This window comes from Myotis yumanensis, unplaced genomic scaffold (assembly GCF_028538775.1).
Source record: "Myotis yumanensis isolate MYYU_CA2020_CCGP unplaced genomic scaffold, mMyoYum1.0.hap1 SCAF_2, whole genome shotgun sequence".
NCBI classification, from domain to species: domain Eukaryota; kingdom Metazoa; phylum Chordata; class Mammalia; order Chiroptera; family Vespertilionidae; genus Myotis; species Myotis yumanensis.
This window is the reverse complement of record NW_027223753.1, coordinates 2,745,382-2,767,567: the sequence shown is the minus strand read 5'-3', so window position 1 is coordinate 2,767,567 and position 22,186 is coordinate 2,745,382.

Here is a 22,186-nt window from a genome sequence, read left to right as displayed (position 1 = left end):
TCACTGTTCCTGAGCCGGAGGGCAGAATCCGGCTTCCTCTCCATCTCCGCGTTCCCGCTGTCAGCGCAGACAGGCAGCGCGGAGTGTGCGGACGCACTTCCCAATTTCTGCAGAGGACGCGCACTGGAAGGGCTGTCACGGGTTTCTGCGGGAAGATAAATGGACTCGGCGTCCTGACAGCGCTGGCGTCCTGCCCGCAGCCTCACTGATGCTCTTGTCCTCTCTGCAGAGTCCCCCTCCGAGCACCCTGCTCCTCTCGCCGGCCCTGCCCCCCTCCCAGCACCCTGCTCTTCTCGTCTACCCTGCCCCCCTCCCAGCACCCTGCTCCTCTCGCCAGCACTGCCCCCTCCCAGCACCCTGCTCCTCTCGTCTACCCTGCCCCCCTCCCAGCACCCAGGGTGCCTCCCAGCAGCACGTTCTACTGCCCTGCCCAGTGTGTCTGTCTCCCCACCGCCCTGCGCAGGGTGTCTGAGAAGCTTGCCACCAGCCTCGGAGCCTCCGAGTCCTGCCTCTATCTGCCCACCGTGTCCTAGAAACACCCCAAAACCAGAGGCTCCTGCCCGATATTTCAACATGACCCTCGCACCAGCACCTCATCTTACCAGGACTTTCTTTGCCAACTGCTGCCCCGGGGAAGCCAGGGACCTATCTGCCAGTCGCCTCTACTTGGGGATCCCCAGGAACCTCGGGGGGCCTGTCTGTCCGAGCTGAAGGGACCTTTTCTGCTCCACCTGCCCCTGCCTGTGGCCCCAGCTCAGGGCCCCGCCCTGCAGGCCAGGCCGAGGTTCACTCCGGGGGCCGTCTGGCTTCCCGGCTTCCTCCGCCCACCAAGCAGGGGCGGCATCTGCCGTTCATTCCTCGCTCCACCCCCACCCCGCGCTGTGTCCTCTCGCAGCCCCTCCCCCACTCATGTGCATCTTTGCCACAATCTCCTCGCTCCCCTGCCCAGCAGCCCCCCTCAGCCTCTGCTCTGAGCGCTGGCAGCACCTGTGTCCACCCGTCAGTCCTGCAGATGGCGGCGCGGCATCCCCTCCTGACCCAGCGCCGGCCCTGGGATGCCCTTGGCAGCCTTGCCTCCCCCATGTCTGCTGACCCTGCGCCTGTGAGGGGCTCCCACTGGGCTGTCCCTCTTGACCTCAAGTCTTGGGAGATGCCAGCCCCCAGCTCAGGACAGAGCAGCTCGGAACCTGCTGCTCTTTCAGGCCCCGGCTCCCCCCAGACCCTCTCCAAGCCCGGCCTCGCGTGCCCTCCGCTTGCTCGGGGCCCAGCCCTGCAGGGGCCTGACCCCCAGGCCTCCCAGAGGCCCTTCGCTGGAGGTGGCATGACACTGGTAGCACCACCCACCCTGCGTGAAGCCCCACCTGAGTCGGTGGCTTTCCCTGCGCCGTCTGTCCGTCTCCGAAGGTCCCGCTGATTTAGCTGCAGCTCCTGAGTCTAGAAACTTGTTGACAGCTTGTGCGGCAGGTGAAACCCAGACACGTTCTGCCACTGTTTCCTCGGGGAAAACAGAAAACAAACAGAAACCACAGATGTCGTGGGAACAGCCTGGCACACCTCCCCTCTTCTCGCTTCCTGACGCGAGGTCCTCCGGGGTTACCTGCGCCACGTCCGTGCTCCTGACAAGTGAGCATTAGCATGTGCGGTGCGCTCCGTTCCCATCGCGCCTTCCAGAGGCTGAGGGAGACAGGCGCCCTTGAGGGGGCTCAGGCCTGCCCGCTCCGGCCCGAGCTCAGGACTCTCCCATCCCGCAGGTTCAACCTTATCTCCGATGAGCGCGAGGCAGGCTGGCACCAGGCAGCAGGTGGTTGGTTGCTTCCTGGCTGGCTGGGTCCTTGTCTTCGTCCTGTGGCTGCCACAGAGCAAAATAGCACCGAGCGGGCGGCTTACACAACAGACGTGCGCTGTCGCGGCCGGGAGGCTGCAGTCCAAGGGCGAGGTGTCGGCCGGGCTGGTTCCCTGAGACCCTCCTTGGCTGGCCGATGGCTGCTTCCTGCCGGGTCCCCACACGGCCTTGCCTCTGAGCACTGCATTCTTGGGCTCTTGGTGTTCCCCAATTGCCTCTTCTCATGAGGACACTGGTCAGTTTGGATTAGGGCTCACCCATATGACCTCATGTAGCCCTAGTCACCCCTCTGAAGATCCTGTCTCCAAATTACAATCACACTCTGAGGTCCTGGGGGTAGGACTTCAACATAGGAATGTGGGGGGCCCATAGTTCAGCCCATAACAATCCTCCTTGAACAAGTCATTCCACCTCCTTGGACCTTGGTTGATTCGGCAGTAACATGTTAATAATGGTGGTGGTGATGGTGATGATGGTGGTGATGATGATTGTGGTGATGGTGGTGATGATGGTGATGGTGGTGATGGTGGTGATGGTGGTGATGATAATTGTGGTGATGGTGGTGATTATGGTGATGATAATGAGGATGGTGATGGTGGTGATGATGGTGATGATGGTGATGATGGTGATGGTGGTGATGGTGATGATGATGGTGAGAGTGGTGATGATGGTGATGGTGATGATGATGGTGAGAGTGGTGTTGGGGTGATAGTGATATTGGTGATGATGGTGATGATACTGATGATGGTGATTGTGGTGATGGTGGTGATGATGGTGATTGTGGTGATGGTGGTGATGATGGTGATTGTGGTGATGATGGTGATGATGGTGATAGTGATGATGAGGTGATGGTGGAGATAATGATGATGGGCTGGGTCCCATGAAGGACACAAACAAGACAGAAGCTAACAGGAGTGATGAGCACCATGGGGTGATGGGAAATCACTGACCCACAAGACGATGGTCGTCAGTGTGAACAGAGCTTGACCTGGGTGATTCCAGAGGAGCCTGGGCTGGGAGCCCAGGGAGGGCGTGGGGAGGAGGGAGAGCAGAGGGTTCAGACACCGCGCTCTGTCACATGCACAGCCCGGCCAGCACCCTTCCCAGCACCGTGGTTCTCAGGCCACACAGCTCGGAGAGGCACGAGGAGGAACGGTCCTATTTCCCGCACAAACTCTTTCTATCGAAGTGACAATAAAAGCCAGAGCTTTGGCAGAAATTGGTTAGGAAACTGAATCGTGGCTCTTCCCCTGAATTGCAGGAATAATTAAGGTCACAGGTTGGATTTCTTTAGATTTCCGTTTTGTGTCATATGCTTCTGTTAAACTTTCAGTGATAAAGGTGTAGCATGCCACCTGGGGGTCACTTGTCCAGCTGTCCCCAGCCTGTGTGGTGGGATCCCAGGCACTGCCGTCCTGCTGCCTGCACCGCCTTACCTGAGCTCCAGGTGAGCACCTGTAGGCGCCCTGCCTTCTGTGGAGCTGTGGAACCCAGAGGATGACGGCCCTGAAAATCCACAAGGGCTGGTCACCATCTCTCGGTCCCCGAGCCCCCAGGACACCCTGAGGCTACAACCTTTGTGGACCTGGCCCCCAAGTCCGCTGAGAGGGCATGGGGTGCACATTGCAAAAACTCCACACTCACACTCACACACACAACACAGCAATGCTTGCGTCTCCAACGTTTTCCTGAAGGGTCCACACCTTAATCCCACCAGCAAAAGCCCGCCCCTGAAGGGCCAAGCAGCACAGGAAAGGAGGTGCCATCCCAAGACCTCCCCCCCGGGGGGCCACCTGGTTCCAGGCACCTTCTCCGCACCCCAATGTGGACGGCGGAGTCGCTCTCTGTGGGTCGTTCCAAAGAGCAGGGCCCACTCAGCACTCCCGCCCCCGGGCGCCAGGAGCCCCTGGATGTGTGTTTATTCCCTTTCAGGCCCACGTTTCAGCGGACAGTCCCTGGGGCGGGCGGCGTGGTGATGAGGAACATGTTTGTCTACAAAGTGCTCTGTCACAGGCTCCACCTTCGCTGCGGGAGCCCCGAGGGTTGGTTCTGTCCCCGGAACTCCAGGGACGGGGATTTCAACCGTCCCCCACCCTCCAGGAACCCCCTCGGGGCACTGAGCTGAGGACCCGCCCCTCCCCATTCCAAATCCGCCCGTGGGAGAAGAGGCTGGTGTGCCTGGCTGGGCCTGGGTCTGTGCCAGGGACACAGGTCTCCCAGGTTCCCCGCCTGCGCCCCTGCCCTCAACCAGCTCCGGCCAGCAGTCCCGCCTCCTGCCAGCAGGTGGCAGCGCGCTCGGGCGGCTTCCTCCCTCCTTCAGGCCGCCAGCCGGTTCTCCCGAAACTTGGGCGATTGCTCCATTAAGTTAAACACCTTTAATGGGCGCGCTCGCAGCCGTTCCTTCAATCAGGCAAAGGTCAGCTGTCACCGCACAAATGTTAGACTTAATTTGTTTTCCTGATGCACATCCTATCGGTGATCATTTGGCCCCTTTTCTAGTCATTTGCCCGTGCGTGGTGCTGCCGTGGGCGGGTCAGGGCGCACAGGTGGGGAAGCCAATGCCTCCGGGAATGTGCGGGACGGGGAGGGGCCTGGTTCTGCGAAGGGCTGAGGACAGCAAGCCCCTGGAGCCCGTGCCTTCTGGTCCCCAAACTGCAGGCTGCTGCAGCGGAGGCAGGGGGGGGTTCGGGGCCAGGCGCTCTCTGTCTCTGCAACCCCCACTCCTTCGGGCTGGACTTGGCATTCTGGGAGCTCTTCCTCGCTCTTCATTAACGAGGCAAAGGCGGCTTCCTGACCCTCCCCTGCCTCCTGGCCCTCTGCCCCTCCCTGTCCCCCGTCCCCCTCTCCCCCCACTCACCTGCTGGGAGTTTCCAAGCTGAAGAGGGACCTGCAGGCTCTAGGCCTGCAGCAAGCCGGTCCTCGGGGCACAGGTCTCGCTGAGCTGGCGGGAGGCCCGGGAACGATGGCGGACGCAAGGCCAGAGCTGCCCGGGACCTGGCGCTCACCGCTGCACTCGCGCGGACTTGCTCACTCACTCCTGGCCCCTCCACCCCCCCTGAGAAGTGAGCGCCGTGCCCGCAGCGTCACGTGCCACCCGCTCTCACGCCGCACGCGGGTGCTTGCAGGGTGGACAGGTGGGGGGGGGGGTTCCTCTTTATCAAATGTCAATGTGTCTGTCCATACGTGGCTGGATCAGGCACCACACATCGTCTTTATTTTTATTTATTTATTTTTAATATACTATATTGATTGATCTCAGAGAGGAAGGGAGAGGGAGAGAGAGATAGAAACATCAATGATGAGAGAGAATCATCGACCGGCTGCCTCCTGCACGCCCCCTGCTGGGGATCAAGCCGCAACCTGGCATGTGCCCTGACCAGGAATCGAACCCTGACCTCCCGGTTCATAGGTTGACGCTCAACCACTGAGCCCCGCCGGCTGGGCTCGCATCATTTTTTTAAATCCCAACCGCGGCTCTGGTTGGTGGGCACTGTGGTGCCCATCTCACAGGGGGTGAAGGAACCTGCCTCCGGGCACACAGCTGGGGCCCGCCAGACCCCAACGCTCACTCCTGCAGACCCGGGTGGGGCTTCCCCTCCTGCTACACCCCACGCGTCTTTCTCCACCGGCGGGGCCCCGGGGCCGCTCAGCATCGTGGCTCCTCCAGCTGCAGGTGTAGCAGCAGCTCAGCCTGGCTCAGACCTGCTTCTCGATCGCACCCCCTCACCCCCGCGAGGCTGACCTGCTGTGGGGACAGGCGGGGCTCTCGTTCACCCCAGGCGCCCCACAGCCTGGCGACGGGCGCTGAGGAAATGAAACCAGGGATCTGATTATGTTCCCGGCGCAGATGGAAATGCAATTACCCCGGCCGAGCCCACACCTGCTTTCTGCTGATTTCCCGCCTCCGAGGGCTGAGCCCTCGAGGTCAGGGTGGAGCCGAAGGCCTCCCTCCTCTGCCTCCTCCTGCCTGCGGAGCCGAGCTGAGCCGAGCCCAGGGCTCCATTCCCTCCAGGACGGTCTCTGCATTTGGAACAAAGTCACGGTGCACGGCCACGTCAGACACTCAGACCCGCAGACCAGGGTGTGCCGTGTGCGTCCCTTCCCTTGGCACTGACGTAGACACGTGTCCCGCACTGGGGTCCCTTTTGGAGTTCAGTGGGTGGAGCACGCCTCTGCGTGTGTGACGGAGCACCCGTGTGTACTGCGTGCTCACAGCCACGGAGATCCCGCCGAGCAGGGGGACCGCGGACAAGCCGCGCCTCAGTGTGAGCTGCCGGGGGCTCGAGGGTCCTCGGTGTCTGTAACAGACTCCCCTCCCCCAGTGTGTGCCCTGCACCCGCCCGGCTGTGTCCTGCACCCGCCCGGCTGTGCCCTGCACCCGCCCGGCTGTGTCCTGCACCCGCCCGGCTGTGCCCTGCACCCGCCCGGCTGTGTCCTGCACCCGCCCGGCTGTGTCCTGCACCCGCCCTGCTGTGTCCTGAAGTGCCCGCTGCCGTCCTCCTGTCTTTTCCATTTGGAAAGTTTTGTGTCTCATCAACAAACCAGAGGTGGATTCCCGACTCGCTCACAGGACTGTCAGCCATCAGCTGGCGGAGGACCCCCGAGTTTCACATCCAGAGCTGCAGAAAGTAGCAATCGTTTCCTGAGTTAAGCTCCCACATTGTCCTTATTTGTAACTTCTGCCTCAAACAACTTGAAAATGTCACGCGGCTGCAGCCGCGCTCCCGGGGTGGACAAGCTGGGCGCTGGTGCTCGGAGGGAGGACGGCGCTCCGCTCCTCGGCCGGAGGGGGGAGGTTGGGGCTCGGACCTTGCTCTCCACTGTCCCTGGAACAAGGGGCCCGGCCCTCTATCCTCTGCCTTTCCTCCAGGCACGGCCTCTGCATCAGAGAGGAGCGGCAGGAAGACTCCGGGCCAGGTTTGTGCAGGGCGGGGGGGGGGGGGGGGGTGAGGGGTGGGGGAGGGCGGTCACGGGAGGATCACAGGCCTAGGGGCCCAGAGTCCCCGGCAGACACACCCCTCTCCGAGGGGGACATGGTCCTGGAGAGGCCACGTGTGGCCTGGCTGGACCGTCACGTGTTTGTTTTTTTAAATATTGTGGAGAGCGGCTACAGCGTTTGGACAGGTTCAAGCCTCGGACTAATGAGAGGGCAGGTCCTCTCGTGGCAAAGCCACGTGCAAGTCCCAGCACAATTATAGCCAAAGTCTGTGGCTGTGAGCTTGACCTTATGGTCCGAATCTGTGGCCCCACGTGGCTGAGTGATGTGGGCTGCGGGAGGTGCAGCAAGGAAACAAAGATCGACCAGGTGCAGGTGATTGAGTGGATTCGAAACCTGCGAGAACGTTGCAAACATCTTGACCTGCCCTGACTTTGCCTCGTGGAATCTGTTATAAAATAAAGACTCGACTTGCAGGCCGTGGCGCTGTCTCTCCATCTGAGAGGACAACATCCCACCCAACCCCAGCTTTATCCTCTTGTCTGTCTGCTCCATCCTTCACCGCCCCCCTCAGGTTCACCCATGGCCATGCTGAGTGTGGCACAAAATATATATATTTTTATTGATTTCCGAGAGAGGAAGGGAGAGTGAGAGAGAGAAGCATCAATGATGAGAGAGAATCATTGATCGGCTGCCTCCTGCACACTCCCCACTGGGGATTGAGCCTGCAATCCGGGCACGTGCCCTGACTGGGAATTGAACTGTGACCTCCTGGTTCATAGGTCAATGCTGAGCCGCACCAGCTGGGCCCCATAGACTTTTAGAGGGGGGGGGGGAAGAAGGGGGAGAAACAGATTGAGAAACGTCGATGTGAGAGACACACATTGGTTGGTTGCTTCCCAACCCGGCCGGAGCCGGCAACCGAGGTCTGTGTCCTTGACCGGAATCGAACCTGGGACCTTTCAGTCCGAAGGCGACTTCCAGGTGCAGCATGGGGATTTCGGGGAGCAGCCCCGCCCCCGGCGCTCTCCTAAACAGTCAAGTGGCTCTTTGGGGCGACCTCGGACAAGGCCGCCGAGACACAAATCTCCCGTGGATTCCTCTCCCCACGGCCGCGCAGGGCCATCCTTCTCGCTTTCCCCGGGGGACTAAAACTCGACTAAAGGCAGCTTTACTGTCCCCCCTAAAGCAGGACTGCCGCTTCCTGTCCTACAAGAGGGGGAGAGAGGCCTCCCCAGTGTCTGTATTTGTCAGGGTCAGCACCCCGGCCCTCGCACGGAGGGGGCGGCTCTCTGAGACTTGCCTGCTAGAAGCTTCGGGGAAGTTTTTAATGAAGGGCCGGCCGCACAGGCCTTCCATTTTCTCCAATTACACGCGGAGGGCACCTTCTGCTCGTCCCCCGTTCTCGTCCCCCGTTCTCGCCTCAGGCCCTTTGGGGCTGCACTTAAATTGAAGCCGGTCCAGGAAAGCGCTCGCTCCCCCGCGGAGGGCGAGGGCGCTGGCGACACATTAGCAGGAAATGAAACGGCCCCGCAGGACCCGGCGCCTTCGTTGCCCCTTCCCCATTAGCAGTTACAGTTTGTGCTTCTCACGTCCCGGGGGTTGAACCGCCTCTTAGAGCTGCATCCTGGGCTTTGCTTGTCTCCTTGTCACGGGGATTCGAGTTTGGATCCGACGCAGATCTTAGAAAAAGCCCGAGCCGGCTCCCGGTCCCACAGCTGTTGGCACCAGGGCAGGGCGAGGGGGCAGGGAGGCACCTTGGGGCACTGTGGACAGAGGGAGGCTCTCCGGTCCCAGGGGGCACACACCTTGTGTCCCGCTTCCCCCAGTCTCAACCCCGACAGCGGTCCGGCTGAGGGACAACAGGCCCGATGTGCCCGGCGTTTACAAACCTGAGCGTGGCTCCCGGGGAGTCGGACTCGCTGATGCCAGACCCGGGAGTGTGCACAGTGCGTGGAAGCGGGGACGGGGGACTTCCTCCTGGTGGACCATGGGGAGTACGGGCGAGACTTGGAGCCGCGGCCCCGCCTTGTTCAGGCCTGACTTGCGCCCCTCCCGGATCCCCACGTGGAAGCCCGGCCCCCAGAACCTCAGATGCGGCTTGAATTGGACAGCGTGTCCCTGCAGGCGTCATCGTGACGGTGAGGTCACCCTGGAGCAGGGAGCACCCCCCCCTCCACTGGGACCGTGTCCTTGTAAACAGGGGAAACGTGGGCACAGACTCGCACATGGGGGGGGGGGGCGCCCTGCGAGGGCTGGGGGAGGCTGCCCAGCCCGGAGCTCGCAGAAGCTGGAGAGAGGCCAGCATCCTTCCTGGAGCCTCCAGGGGGCGTGGCCTGCGACCCGTGGTCTCGCCCTCCAGCCTCCGGAGCCGAGAGACGGGGAGTTGTGTGTGCCCGCCACTCTGCCCGTGGAACTAGTTCCAGCAGTGCCCGCACACTCACCCCGATCTGTCCAGAAACCTCTGCTTCCCCCGGTCGTCTCGCTGTGGTGTCTGTCATGGGCTCCCCTGTGCGCTTTCATTCACTTGCTTTTTAAAATATAGATACATTTTTATCGATTCCAGAGAGGAAGGGAGAGGGAGAGAGAGATAGAAACATGAGAGAGAATCATTGAGCCCACAACCTGGGCATGTCCCCTGACCGGGACTCGAACCTGGGACCCGTCAGTCCACAGGCCAGTGCTCTAGCCACTGAGCCACACCAGGTGGGGCTGGTCCCTCGCTTTGAGGGCGCCTGCATGCGCGTCCTTGGAGGCGTGGCTGGGCCTGTAGGTTTAGGAGGAGGGATCCCAGCCGCGTGCACCTGCCAGGCGGGCGGGCGGGCGGGCGCGCGCTCGGATGGCAGTGGATTCCACCCGAGCCCACACGTCGGGCACGGCCGGTGATCCTTCAGATGGAAGGGGTTCCGTCCTCCGTCCAGTGGCTGGTGTTCACTCTAGAGGAAAAGCCAGATCGCAGGCGAGGCCGCTTGGAGGGGTGCCCCTTGTGCTCACAGGAGCCGCATGCTGGCTGAGCTGGGTGAGGGCTCCCAGCGCGCCGCTCCGGAGGGTAATGAGACACTCAGCGGCGGAAATATCGCCCATTTGCATATTTCTGGGGACGCGATAATGGGATTCGGAAAGCGAGCCGCGGTGAATGCCACTTAAAGTTCACGCCTGCTCCTGTCGCCCGTGTTCTTCAAATTGAACACGGCAATAGACGCGGGGGTAGGGGCCGGAGATGGAGCTCAGGCCACGGGATTACCTGGCGGCTGGCCGCCCTCGCTGAACGCATCCGCAGCTGGAAAAGCTGCGCCGGCTGTTCTCCGAAACGATTCCGGGGACCGTGATGCCATCTTCCTGGGGAGAGACCCTGATTTCCTACCCCCCCAGGCGGTGTGGGACCCCCAGGACAGGCAGGGAGAGGGACTTAGAGCAGCTTCTGCCTTTTTCCCACATGAAATGACCGTGGTGTGGGGACACAACACTCAACACCAGGCCGTGGCTGTCGGTGCATAGATAACGAGGAACTTCCTGTCTTGTGTCCTCCGGTCACAGACCGCACCCCCTAGGTCCTCGCGGTTCCTGGGAGCAGCACAGACAGAGGACGGAGATGGACGAGCAGCCAGGAGACGGAGTGGGGTCTGGCTCGGACCACCTGGGCCAGCTCACCGTGTCTCTGGGCCTCGTCTCCTGGTCTGGGCGGAGGCGGGAGGCAGGCCTGGCGAAGATCCCTGTACCAGGAACCAGGTTCGATTCCTGGCTCTGCCCCTTAATCAGCCTGGGGGATGGGGGCGGGGAGGGGAGCTTCTGCAACAAAGTACCGAAACCTGGGGGCCTTCAATCCCAGGGATTTATCCTCTCAGCCTGGAGGCCAGGGCTCAAGGCTAGGTGTCCGGAGGGCCGGTCCCCCTGAAAGCAGGAGGGGCCTCCTGTCCCCCTCTGGCGGTTGGCTGGACGGGAAATTGGTTCCGTGGCTCTCAGATGCTCCCCCCTCCTCCGTGGTCACATGGCACTCTCCACGTGTGTCTCTGTCTTCACGTGGCCTTTGTATGCGGATCCCAGTCACATGGGATTGGCCTCCCCCCCGCTCAGAGTTTAAAGGGGGCAGCACTGGCTTTAACAGCAGCCTGGATGGCAGCGCGCAGAGCTGGCCCGGGCCTCTTCTGGGCACTAGCGATTGGGGGGCTTGCATAGGGGGTGCTGGGCTCCACAGCGGTTCTAACAGACCCAGCATGTAACCAGATGCATAATCTGGGCCGTCCCATTTAATTCCACGGAAAGGGCGCTATGAAACGGGAACGCCATCCCAGCGACGGACGCAGCCGCAGGGCCCTCCTGAGCGTGCGGAGCGCGGCGGCCGGGGGCCTGGGCTGGATCCGAACGGAGGTTTCAGCACGAACTGATCTGCGCCAGGAAGGGACGGGCAGGGTGGGAGGACACAGGGGCCCCGCCGGCTCAGAGCTGACAGTACCAGCAGTGGACTGCGCATCCACGCTGATCATCAATAAACAGCTCAATCGCTAAGCCCCCGGGGGACCGCTGGGGAGGCTGGCTGAGGCCGCGTCGGGCGTCGGAGAGCAGAGTTGCTGTTTTGCAGCAATTGTGGTAAAGTTGGGCCTGGGGGAGACTCGTCTGTGGGTGCAAAGTCGGGGTGGAGGGTGGGGAAGATGGGGTGTTGGTGTGGTCCCAAGTGGGCATCACCCTGAAAGGTGACCCGAGTCGGCATCCCCAGGGGAGGGGGAGCACCGTGTCCTTCTGGCTGAAGCCGAGGGGGTCGGGCATCTCAGGGTGGGTCCTGGCCCGGACGCCGAGCAGGAGGAAGCACCGACCGACCGGGTCAGACCCTCCTGTGGACTCGCCGGCCCATCTTCGGGAATGTTGGGTTCCCGACAAACAGCCAGACTGGGAAGCTGTCCGGTGACGGAGACGGGAGGGATGTGACCAACAGATGCAGCGTGTCCTGGGACTGGCTGGTGGGCCGGGGAGACGGCAGAGCGACATCCCGGGGAGCCACCGACGGGCTGGGAGCTGCGGGGTGAGGAGCGTATCGCACGTGTTAAACGCAGATTCATCTGGACCGGGGCCCTTTGCCGTAGAGAAGGCAGCTGGCTGTGGCGGGGCGGGCAGCGGTGCGGGCAGTTCACTCTCAGGTAACCCAGAAGAGCTGCACAGAAAATGCATGCACGGCGCAGGGGGTTAACGGACGGTGGCAAATGCGGAAAGCCGGCGGATTTAGGGAAAGGGCCTTTGGGGGTCATCCCGGCTGCTCTTGCAATTATTCTGTATGTTTCCCACGATTTCAAAATAAAACGTTTAGAAACGCATCAAGTTCAGCAAAAAAAAAAAAAAAAAAAAGCAAGTGACAGAAGCACAGACTAGGGGTCCCCTCACCTAAGATTCAAGACCCTGCACAGCTCAGCAGCCTGAGTGTGTAGGTATTAAGGTGAATGGACAGGAAGAAGGAGAGGCACAGAGTGTCCAGAGGAGGCGGGCTTGGGGGAGACGGGCTTGGGGGAGACCGGCTTGGGGGAGGCAGAGGTGTGGGTGGGGCGGGCAGAGGCGCTGGGGTGGGGCAGAGCCCAGCCTGTCTTGCTGAAGTTTCTCCCGTTGGGTGATGGGTAGACTGAGTGCTTTATTACCGTTCGTTAAGCTGTGTAGATACATTCTGCACAGTGTTTGGAATGTAAGCATCTATACTAATAACAGAGGAATATGCAGGTTGTCCGGGACTCCGTCACAGTAACATGCTCCACAGCCGGCTGCGTGGGGCGACAAGGCCGGCAGGGGGGTTAGTGCGGGACAACCACATGACTGAACAGCAGACTGTGTGGGGCGACCAGGCCGGAAGGGGGGGGGGAAGTTGGGGGTGACCAGGCGATGGGGAGAGCAGTTGGAGGTGACAAGGTTGGTGGCGGGAGGGTGGTTAGGGGTGACCAGGCTGGCAGCAGGGGCAGTTAGGGGCGATTAGGCGGGCAGGCAGGCAGGTGAGCAGTTAGGAGCCAGTGGTCCCATATTGTGAAAGGGATGTCCGACTGCCGGTTTAGGCCTGATCCCCGAGATCGGGCCTAAGCCGGCAGTCGGACATCCCCCGAGGGGTCCTGGATTAGAGAGGGTGCAGGCTGGGCTGAGGGTACCCCCCCCCCGCCCCCGTGCATGAATTTTGTGCAGCGGGCCTCTAGTATTTCATAATAGAGGTTTAGAAACCAAGAATGAATGTGAAGGTATTATCCCCCTGCCCCCCCCCCCATTTTTTTTTTTTTTTTAACAAATGAAGAACCAAAGCTCAGTGAAGCAAATTTGGTTTGAACCCAAGTCTGCGGGCCCCACAGCCCATGCCATCTTCTAAAGAAAGAGCCTGCCGGGCCAGCTGACCTGTGACCCAGGAGGTCACGGTTTGATTCCCGGTCAGGGCCCACGCCGTCTCCAGTGCCTGAAGAAGGAGCCCAAGTCCACATGGATCAGGAAGGGAGGGAACCCGGGGAACTGTGTGGAAGGCACTCTCCCCATGCCGCCTCGTGCCCGCTCGCTGGACAGGTGCCGTGGTCAGTGCCGACGGGCCTAGGAGAAGCCTGGTCCCCGGGGGCTCCTGTGTCTTCCGGCCCCTTCCCCGAGCTCACTGAAGGGGGTTTAGGATAGATTTCCCTCCAATTAATTTCAATTAAAAAGTAACACCTGGGCCCAGCTGGTGTGGCTCAGTGGTTGAGCGTCGACCTATGAACCAGGAGGTCACGGTTGGGTTCCCGGTCAGGACACATGCCTGGGTTGCGGGCTCGATCCCCAGTGGGGGGTGTACAGGAGGCAGCTGATCCATGATTCTCTCTCATCATTGATGTTTCTCTCTCTCTCTCTTCCTCTCTGAAATCAATACAAAAAACAATATACAGTGGGGCCTTGACTTACGAGTTTAATTTGTTCCGAGACCGAGCTCATTAAGGAGCTCGTTAAAGAGCTCGTTAACTCAAATTACTCTATCAACTCAATGCAAAAAATTGGCGGAGAGACAGCTGGTATCTCAAAAAACTCGTTAGTCGGGACACTCGTAAGTCAAGGCCCCACTGTATTTTAAAAAGTAACACCTGTCCAGGCCAGGTGACTCTGTTGGCTGTAGCATCATCCTGTACACCAAAAGGTTTCAGGTTCGATTCCAGCTCAGGGTGTGTAGGGGAGGCAGCGGATCCATGTTTCTCTGCTTCTCTCTCTCTCTCTCTCCCTCCCTTCCTCTTTCTCTCAAATCAAAAGCGTGCCCTCGGGTGAGGATTAGAAAGAAGTGACACCAGATAAGAGGGGTGAGAAGCTGTAAGATCAGGCGACACCGATGGCTGCGCACAAGTCTGGGCCGGCGCGGTACCTGCTCCTTCTTCCCAAGACGCTGGGCAGAGCCCCAGGGAGCCCGGTGCTCACCTGCAACGTGAGCGTAATTGTGGCTGCCCTGCCGGGACCTCCGACCACCTGGCCCGGTGGCCACAGCTGTCCTGTGTGTCCAGTGTCCTGTGCCCTTGTGCCCATGCGGGTGCCCGAACCACGGCGACTTCCCGTCACCTCCCGGGCCCGGCGTGGAGCCCTCACCCCCAGGTCTTGCTGCCCAGGGCTCTGCAGCGCTGCTTCCGCTCATGATCAGGTTTTGAGCTAATGAATAATTGGTTTCTAATTGGTATTTGCTCTCAGCGTGCCGTGTGGTGGGCGCCTGTCAGACCCTGTGATTCAAATTCCCTGCGTGTCGGCTCCGTCTGCCGCGTTTGCCTCCCTTCCCTTCCTCTCCCGTGGAAACATATGCATTAAAGACAAGCCCAGGTGTTGAGGGGCCGCTCTGGAACGTTCTCTCCTCTGTGACAGCTGTGCCCGCTGTGGAGGCCGCGGCGACGTCTTCGCCGTAATTGCCCAGGTTTTCCTGAAGCGTCGGTGTCGGGGAAGCAGAGCGCCAAGAGCGCGGGGAACACGGACACGGACGGACTGGCACATCTCAGAGGGAGGGGTGGGGGGCTGGGGAGAGATGAACCAAGGATCTTCTGTGCATGTGTGTTACCCATGGCCACAGACAGTTGGTGGAGAGGCCTGGGGCCGGGGGTGGGGGGCGCCATGTGGGAAAAGCATTGCATCTGTGACTCAACAATAAAGTTAGAAGAGCCACCGTGCTGCCTTTTCTATGAACCGTCATCTCTTCTTGGCCTGTTTTTTCTGGGCAATTGGTTGCTGTTTTCTTATAGATTTTTAGACGCTCCTTGCACATTAAAGAAATTAGCTTCTGTTTGTAATAGGAATCAGGACTTTTTCCTCCCTCCCTCCCCCCTCCCTCCCACCTTCCCTCGTTTCTGTAATAATATTTCTGCTGACATTTGGCCTTTGCCTTGGCTGTGCTGCTGCTTCGGCCCCGCGGAAACGATTTGTTTTTACATAACCCATCGCGAGGGTTTTCTGAGGAGCCTCTGGGTTTATAGTACGGCTGGGAACACCGTCCCTGCTGGGGGGGAGATGCTACCAACAGCGATGGATGATTTCCTGGTCCCCGTTTCTACACTTCCATCCTGCTTCCTCCCGTCACTTCAGGGAAGAGTGTGAGGTAGCGATCTCACCTTTCCTTGTGAGGCCGCTGAGCTGTCCCTGGGCCCCGCTCTCCCTGGCACTTGGGTCGGGGCCGTGATGAGTGGTCAGAGGACGGTGGGTAGCGTGGGGTGGGCCACGTTCGGGCCGGGCCCTGCAGGACTGGCCACTGAGGCTGAGACCAGGTGTCCAGCAGGCACGGCTGCGGGGGCGGGGGCGGGGGAGGGGGGGCTGGACCACATGACGGGTGAGAAGGAGCCCGACTCCTCTCACAGACGCAGGTCGGGCCATGTGCGGGCAGCCGCTGGGGGCCACTGCAGGCGTCACTGTAGTGACTCCTCAGCGCGTCCCAAGGAGGTCAGTGCCTGATGGAGAGACCGGTGACCTGGTCACATCTCCGCCGCTGTAAGGGGCGGCTCAGGACTCACAGCAGAGCACCGCGGCCATTACTGCCAGTCCCCAAGCTCACCGCCCTGGGATCGGGTCCTCGCCCCATGTCCTGCCCGTCCTTCTCCTGCGAGGGGAGCGGGTCTCCCAGAAAAGGCCTTGTAGGTCCCGAAGGAAGCGGCCGGAGCCCAGAGAGCGTGGCCGAGCAGTTACCCATTTAATCTTCCAGGAGAGACAGGTCCTGGCCGCTCGAGCTGCGCCCGCATTAGAGCGATTACCCGGCTAATTGCTCGGATTTGGACTTGGCCGAGGCCGCGCTGCGCGGGGAGCCAGGAGCGAGCAGATGGGCTGCGAGGAGGATTCTGAGGAGCCGGCCCGGCCGGCCTCTGCGCCCAGCGCTGCTGTCCAGCACCAGCCACGCGTCGGTCACCTCGGGAGGCCCTCCTCGCAGCCAGTGCACGAGGACGGGAGGACGGCTGGGAGCGGCCGCAGAGGTGACGGGAGACGCGGGGAGGGTGGCGATGGGGCTGCTGCCTGTGAGGGCAGCTATTCGGCCGTCAGGCCTGGACCGCGGCAAGATGCGCAACGTCACCGCGGCGATGGATGGCTCCCAGGCCAGCAGGGCTCGGCTCCACGGACCCCGACCATAGTGGCCAAGTTTCAGCCAGCAATGGTGGACGTGGTTCATGCTGCCCCTGCCTGGTCCTGTCCTGTTTCCTCCCTCCCAGAGCTGGTCCTGGGAGCCCGTCCCGTAACTCCCCTCGCTCCATTCATGGGGGTCACCCCTCTGACTCCCCAGCTTGCAACTGGGGTGAACACACGTGGGTTGGTTCAATCCCCAACGTGCTCTGGGGCCTTTGGAGAGGAGCTCCTGTAGCATGAAGGCCGAGTGGAAGTTGCCAGAAAGCTGGGCCCTCTGGTCAAGATAGTGAATCAGCCCGGCCGGTGTGGCTCAGCGGTTGAGCGTCGATCTATGAACCAGGAGGTCACAGTTCGATTCCCGGTCAGGGCACATGCCTGGGTTGTGGGCTTGATCCCCAGTGTGGAGTGTGCCGGAGGCAGCTGATTCTCATCATTGATGTTTCTCCCTCCCTCTCCCTCCCTCTCCCTTCCTCTCCCTCCCTCCCTGAAATCAATAAAATATATTTAAAAAGAAAAAGATAGTGAATGAGAAACAGCACCGTGTCCTTCAACCGTCCTGACCGATGACTGTCATGGGCGGTGGCTGTGGACACACGGCTCCTCCTCCCCAGAGGGATGGTCAGGCAGGGGCCACATCCCCGCAGAGAGGCTTGGGGCGAGGTCTCCACCACAGCGGCCGCAGCGGGGAGGAGGGCGGCAGGCCTGGCGTGTGGTCACTCACAGCCCACGGGGTCCTGCGCTGGTGCCCCGGGCTTCCCTCCGCCGGACCCAGACCCCGTCCCTGCAGGGCCGGGCACCTGGGTGCTGGGTCTCCCTGTCTCTGAAGCCGGCTTCTCTGGGAACTGGAGGCCGCCTCCCCCTCATCCAGTTCTCCTCCAGGCGACGCCCCTGGAGCGGGGTTTCCGTGGCAGCGAAGGAGAAAGGCAGCTGTGAAATCCGAAAGGACAGAACAGTCACTCCAAAGCCCCGAGCATCTCTCCGTGCGGGAAGGCACGCGGCGCCTCCGGCTACGAGGAGCAGCACCTGGAACGCGCTTCATAACAGGCATTGAGGACGCTTTAATGAGAAGACAATCTAAAAGCCGATAAACATGTGTCGTTTGTTGATATGAGGCGGAGATATTTTTTAGGAGGTGGGGTTTGGGGGACATCGGCCCCGGCTGCTTTATTGGGTGCCGTGTTATGAATATTTCAGCAGCCGCAGTCCAGACGGGGGGCCTGGAGACAGGGGGCCTGCAGACGGGGGTCCTGCAGATGGGGGGCCTGCAGACGGGGGGCCTGCAGATGGGGGGCCTGCAGACGGGGGGCCTGGAGACGGGGGGCCTGCAGACAGAGGGGCCTGCAGACGGGGGCGTGGTTGTCAATAGACTCTGAGGCGAGGAAAGACGAGGACATCCGTGTTGGAGGCGGGCTGAGGTCAGACCCTGGCGTCTGGCGTCCAGCAGCCACACAGCCCGCTCACACCCGCCTCACTCCTGGCTGGAGACCAACTTGAGAAAGGCCACGAGGTCTGAGGATTCAATGTCACAACCTCGGCCCGGGGGGGGGTGAGAAAATCACTCCGGTCCTGGCTCTGGGGAGTCTTTGGCCCGAATCTCATCTCTTGGTGCAGCCAGGAGCCAAGGTGGCCCCGAGACAGGAACGGCAGCTGGTCTCACAGCCCTGACGGTGGCTGCGCCTCAGGCCGGCCAGCTGGACGGGCACTGCCACTGCTCCCTGGGGCATCACCCACTGAGTGCTGTGACAACCGTCAGTAAGACGCTCACAATCACAGCCTTACCACGCGCTGGCCACCGCGGCAGCATCCCACGTGGATGTCCGAGGGCCTGTGGCCTAACCCGGTTCCACGGCTGCAGTGGCTGCAGCGGCTTTGTGCCCCGGAGTCCCTGCCTGGCTCTGCCGGGTCCCCGCCCAGGAGCTCAGCGGGCTGACGTCCCTGGCGGCCAGGCTGGGTTCTCACTGGCGGCTCAGGTGGCTGTCGGTTGTAGAACCCATGGCGACTTTCTTCTCCGTGGGCAGTGGGAGAGAGAGGCGGCCGCCTGGAGCCTAGGATTGCAGGGAGGCCCCTGCCCCCTCTTAAAGGGCCACCTGCTCTGGCCACGCCCATCTGGTTTAACCACGCACACCCGACTTGACCACGCCCACCCCACTTGGCCACGCCCCCAGCTGAGGCCCTTTTGTGAACTCACAGTCCACTGACTAAGGACCTCGCTCACACCTGCCAAGTCCTCCACCTTTGCCAGATCCGAGCATTAGAAGCAGGTCAGGCGTCCCAGCCGCGTTTAAGGGGTGGGGCTCACACAGGGGCGTGGATATTGGGGGGCAGGAACCAAGGAGGTCAGCCTAGGGTGTGTCCACCGCAGTGAATAGCAGCCACCCAAGCCCTATGAGCTGGTGCATGGTTCCTGCCATCCCTTCAGGGGGACACCGAGGCTGGTCTGAGGTCCCCCCGCTAGGCCTGGTGACCAGGCTCCCACCCAGAGTGTCTGGCGGCAGACCCCGCTCGCAGCACCCGGTGCACCCCGCTGAGAGGACACCGAGGCGGGGAGGCCGTGAGAAAGGTCGCGGTGGCGGTGGCGTGTACTGTGGGCCGTAAACATCGCAGCTGAGTCGCTCGCTGACATAAGCGAGCACCGGATAGATGGCAGCTCCCACCCGGTCACTGTCAGGCCTTGTTTTCTAACGGCGGCAGCGACGTTCCACGGAACCTCCTTGGCCGGCAGGACGACCCAGGCGCGGGGTGAGGACGCATCGCCAGGGGCAGGTTCACGAGCTGAGGGGCGTGGGGACCCCTCGGACCGCCTCTCACTGTGGACCCCGAGGAGAAGCCGGCCTTTCCCACACGCTCCCGCTTTCCCACCTTCCTGTGGGCATTACGTGTCCCCACTTGAAAGACGGGGACTCCAAAACAACAAGAAAGCCCACTGCAGGGAGAACATATTCGCCAATGTTATCACCGATCAGGGCCTAATCTCCAACATTTACAGGGAACTCGTATAACTCAACAAAAGGAAGATAAACAATCCAATCAAAAGATGGGCAAAGGACCTAAGTAGACACTTTTCAAAAGAAGACAGAAGGAAGGCCAAGAGACATATGAAAACATGCTCAAAGTCACTAATCATCCAAGAGATGCAAATCAAAACAACAATGAGGTACCATCTCACACCTGTCAGAATGGCTATCATCAACAAATCAACAAACGACAAGTGCTGGAGAGGATGTGGAGAAAAAGGAACCCTCGTGCACTGCTGGTGGGAATGCAGACTGGTGCAGCCACTATGGAAGACAGTATGGAGATTCCTCAAAAAACTAAAAATGGAACTCCCATTTGATCCTGTGATCCCACTTCTAGGAATAGATCCCAAGAAATCAAAAACACCAGTCAGAAAGGATATATGCACCCCTATGTTCATAGCAGCACAATTCACCATAGCTAAGATCTGGAAACAGCCTAAGTGCCCATCAGCAGATGAATGGATTAGAAAACTGTGGTACATCTACACGATGGAATACTATGCTGCTGTAAAAAAGAAGGAACTCTTACCATTTGCAACAGCATGGATGGAGCTGGAGAGCATTATGCTAAGTGAAATAAGCCAGTCAATGAAAGAAAAATACCACATGATCTCACTCATTTATGGATAATAAAGACCATTATAAACTGACGAACAAAAATAGATACAGAGGCAGAGCAGCCTCGAACAGACTGTCAAACTGCAGTGGGAAGGCCGGGGAGGTTTGGGGGAGGGGGGGCGGTAAGAGATCAACCAAAGGACTTGTATGCATGCATATAAGCATAACCAACGGACACAAGACACTGGGGGGTAGGGGAGGCCAGGGGAAGGTTGGGGGGGAGGGAGGAGACATATGTAATACTCTTTGTAATACTTTAAGCAATAAAACAAAACAACAACAGAAAAGAAAGACGGGGACTCTGCAGGTCACACGTGAGGTTGGAACCGAGCCCAGCCCAGGGTGCACCGTGCGGGTTTTGAGCGTATGACCCAGCCCGGCGTTCTGCTGACCTTGGGAACGTGCTCCCTCATGTGCAGCACGACTGTCCTGACGCGGGACCATGCTTGTCCCGTGTCCCGCATGGTGCTCGGGGCCTGGCCCTGCCAGCTGACCAGCCACTGAAGCCAGAATTCCCAGCTGTGTGAGCCCCTGCTGAGTGGGCAGCGGGACCTGAGCGCCAATGAGAAACCAGCGCTGCACCCCAGGGCTGTGCTGCACCCCAGGACCACGCTGTACCCCAGGGCCGTGTTATACCCCAGGGCCGTGCTGTACCCCAGGGCCGTGCTGCACCCCAGGGCCGTGTTATACCCGAGGGCCGTGTTATACCCCAGGGCTGTGTTATACTCCAGGGCCGTGCTGCACCCCAGGGCCATGCTGTACTCCAGGGCTGTGTTATACCCCAGGGCCGTGCTGTACCCCAGGACCACGCTGTACCCCAGGGCCGTGCTGTACCCCAGGGCCGTGCTGTACCCCAGGGCTGTGCTGTACCCCAGGGCCGTGTTATACCCCAGGGCCGTGCTGTACCCCAGGACCACGCTGTACCCCAGGGCCGTGTTATACCCCAGGGCCGTGCTGCACCCCAGGGCCATGTTATACCCCAGGGCCGTGTTATACCCCAGGGCCGTGCTGCACCCCAGGGCCGTGTTATACCCCAGGGCTGTGTTATACCCCAGGGCTGTGTTATACTCCAGGGCCGTGCTGCACCCCAGGACCACGCTGTACCCCAGGGCCGTGTTATACCCCAGGGCCGTGCTGTACCCCAGGGCCGTGCTGCACCCCAGGGCCGTGTTATACCCCAGGGCCGTGTTATACCCCAGGGCTGTGTTATACTCCAGGGCCGTGCTGCACCCCAGGGCCATGCTGTACTCCAGGGCTGTGTTATACCCCAGGGCCGTGTTATACCCCAGGGCCGTGTTATACCCCAGGGCCGTGTTATACCCCAGGGCCGTGTTATACCCCAGGGCTGTGTTATACTCCAGGGCCGTGCTGTACCCCAGGGCCGTGTTATACCCCAGGGCCGTGTTATACTCCAGGGCCGTGCTGCACCCCAGGGCCATGCTGTACTCCAGGGCTGTGTTATACCCCAGGACCACGCTGTACCCCAGGGCCGTGTTATACCCCAGGGCTGTGCTGCACCCCAGGACCACGCTGTACCCCAGGGCCGTGTTATACCCCAGGGCTGTGCTGCACCCCAGGACCACGCTGTACCCCAGGGCCGTGTTATACCCCAGGGCCGTGTTATACCCCCGGGCTGTGTTATACCCCAGGGCCGTGTTATACTCCAGGGCCGTGCTGCACCCCAGGGCCGTGTTATACCCCAGGGCCGTGTTATACCCCAGGGCCGTGCTGTACCCCAGGGCTGTGCTGTACCCCAGGGCCGTGCTGTACCCCAGGGCCGTGTTGTACCCCAGGGCCGTGCTGTATCCCAGGGCTGTGCTGCACCCCAGGACCACGCTGTACCCCAGGGCCGTGTTATACCCCAGGGCCGTGCTGTACCCCAGGGCCGTGCTGCACCCCAGGGCCGTGTTATACCCGAGGGCCGTGTTATACCCCAGGGCTGTGTTATACTCCAGGGCCGTGCTGCACCCCAGGGCCATGCTGTACTCCAGGGCTGTGTTATACCCCAGGGCCGTGCTGTACCCCAGGACCACGCTGTACCCCAGGGCCGTGCTGTACCCCAGGGCCGTGCTGTACCCCAGGGCTGTGCTGTACCCCAGGGCCGTGTTATACCCCAGGGCCGTGCTGTACCCCAGGACCACGCTGTACCCCAGGGCCGTGTTATACCCCAGGGCCGTGCTGCACCCCAGGGCCATGTTATACCCCAGGGCCGTGTTATACCCC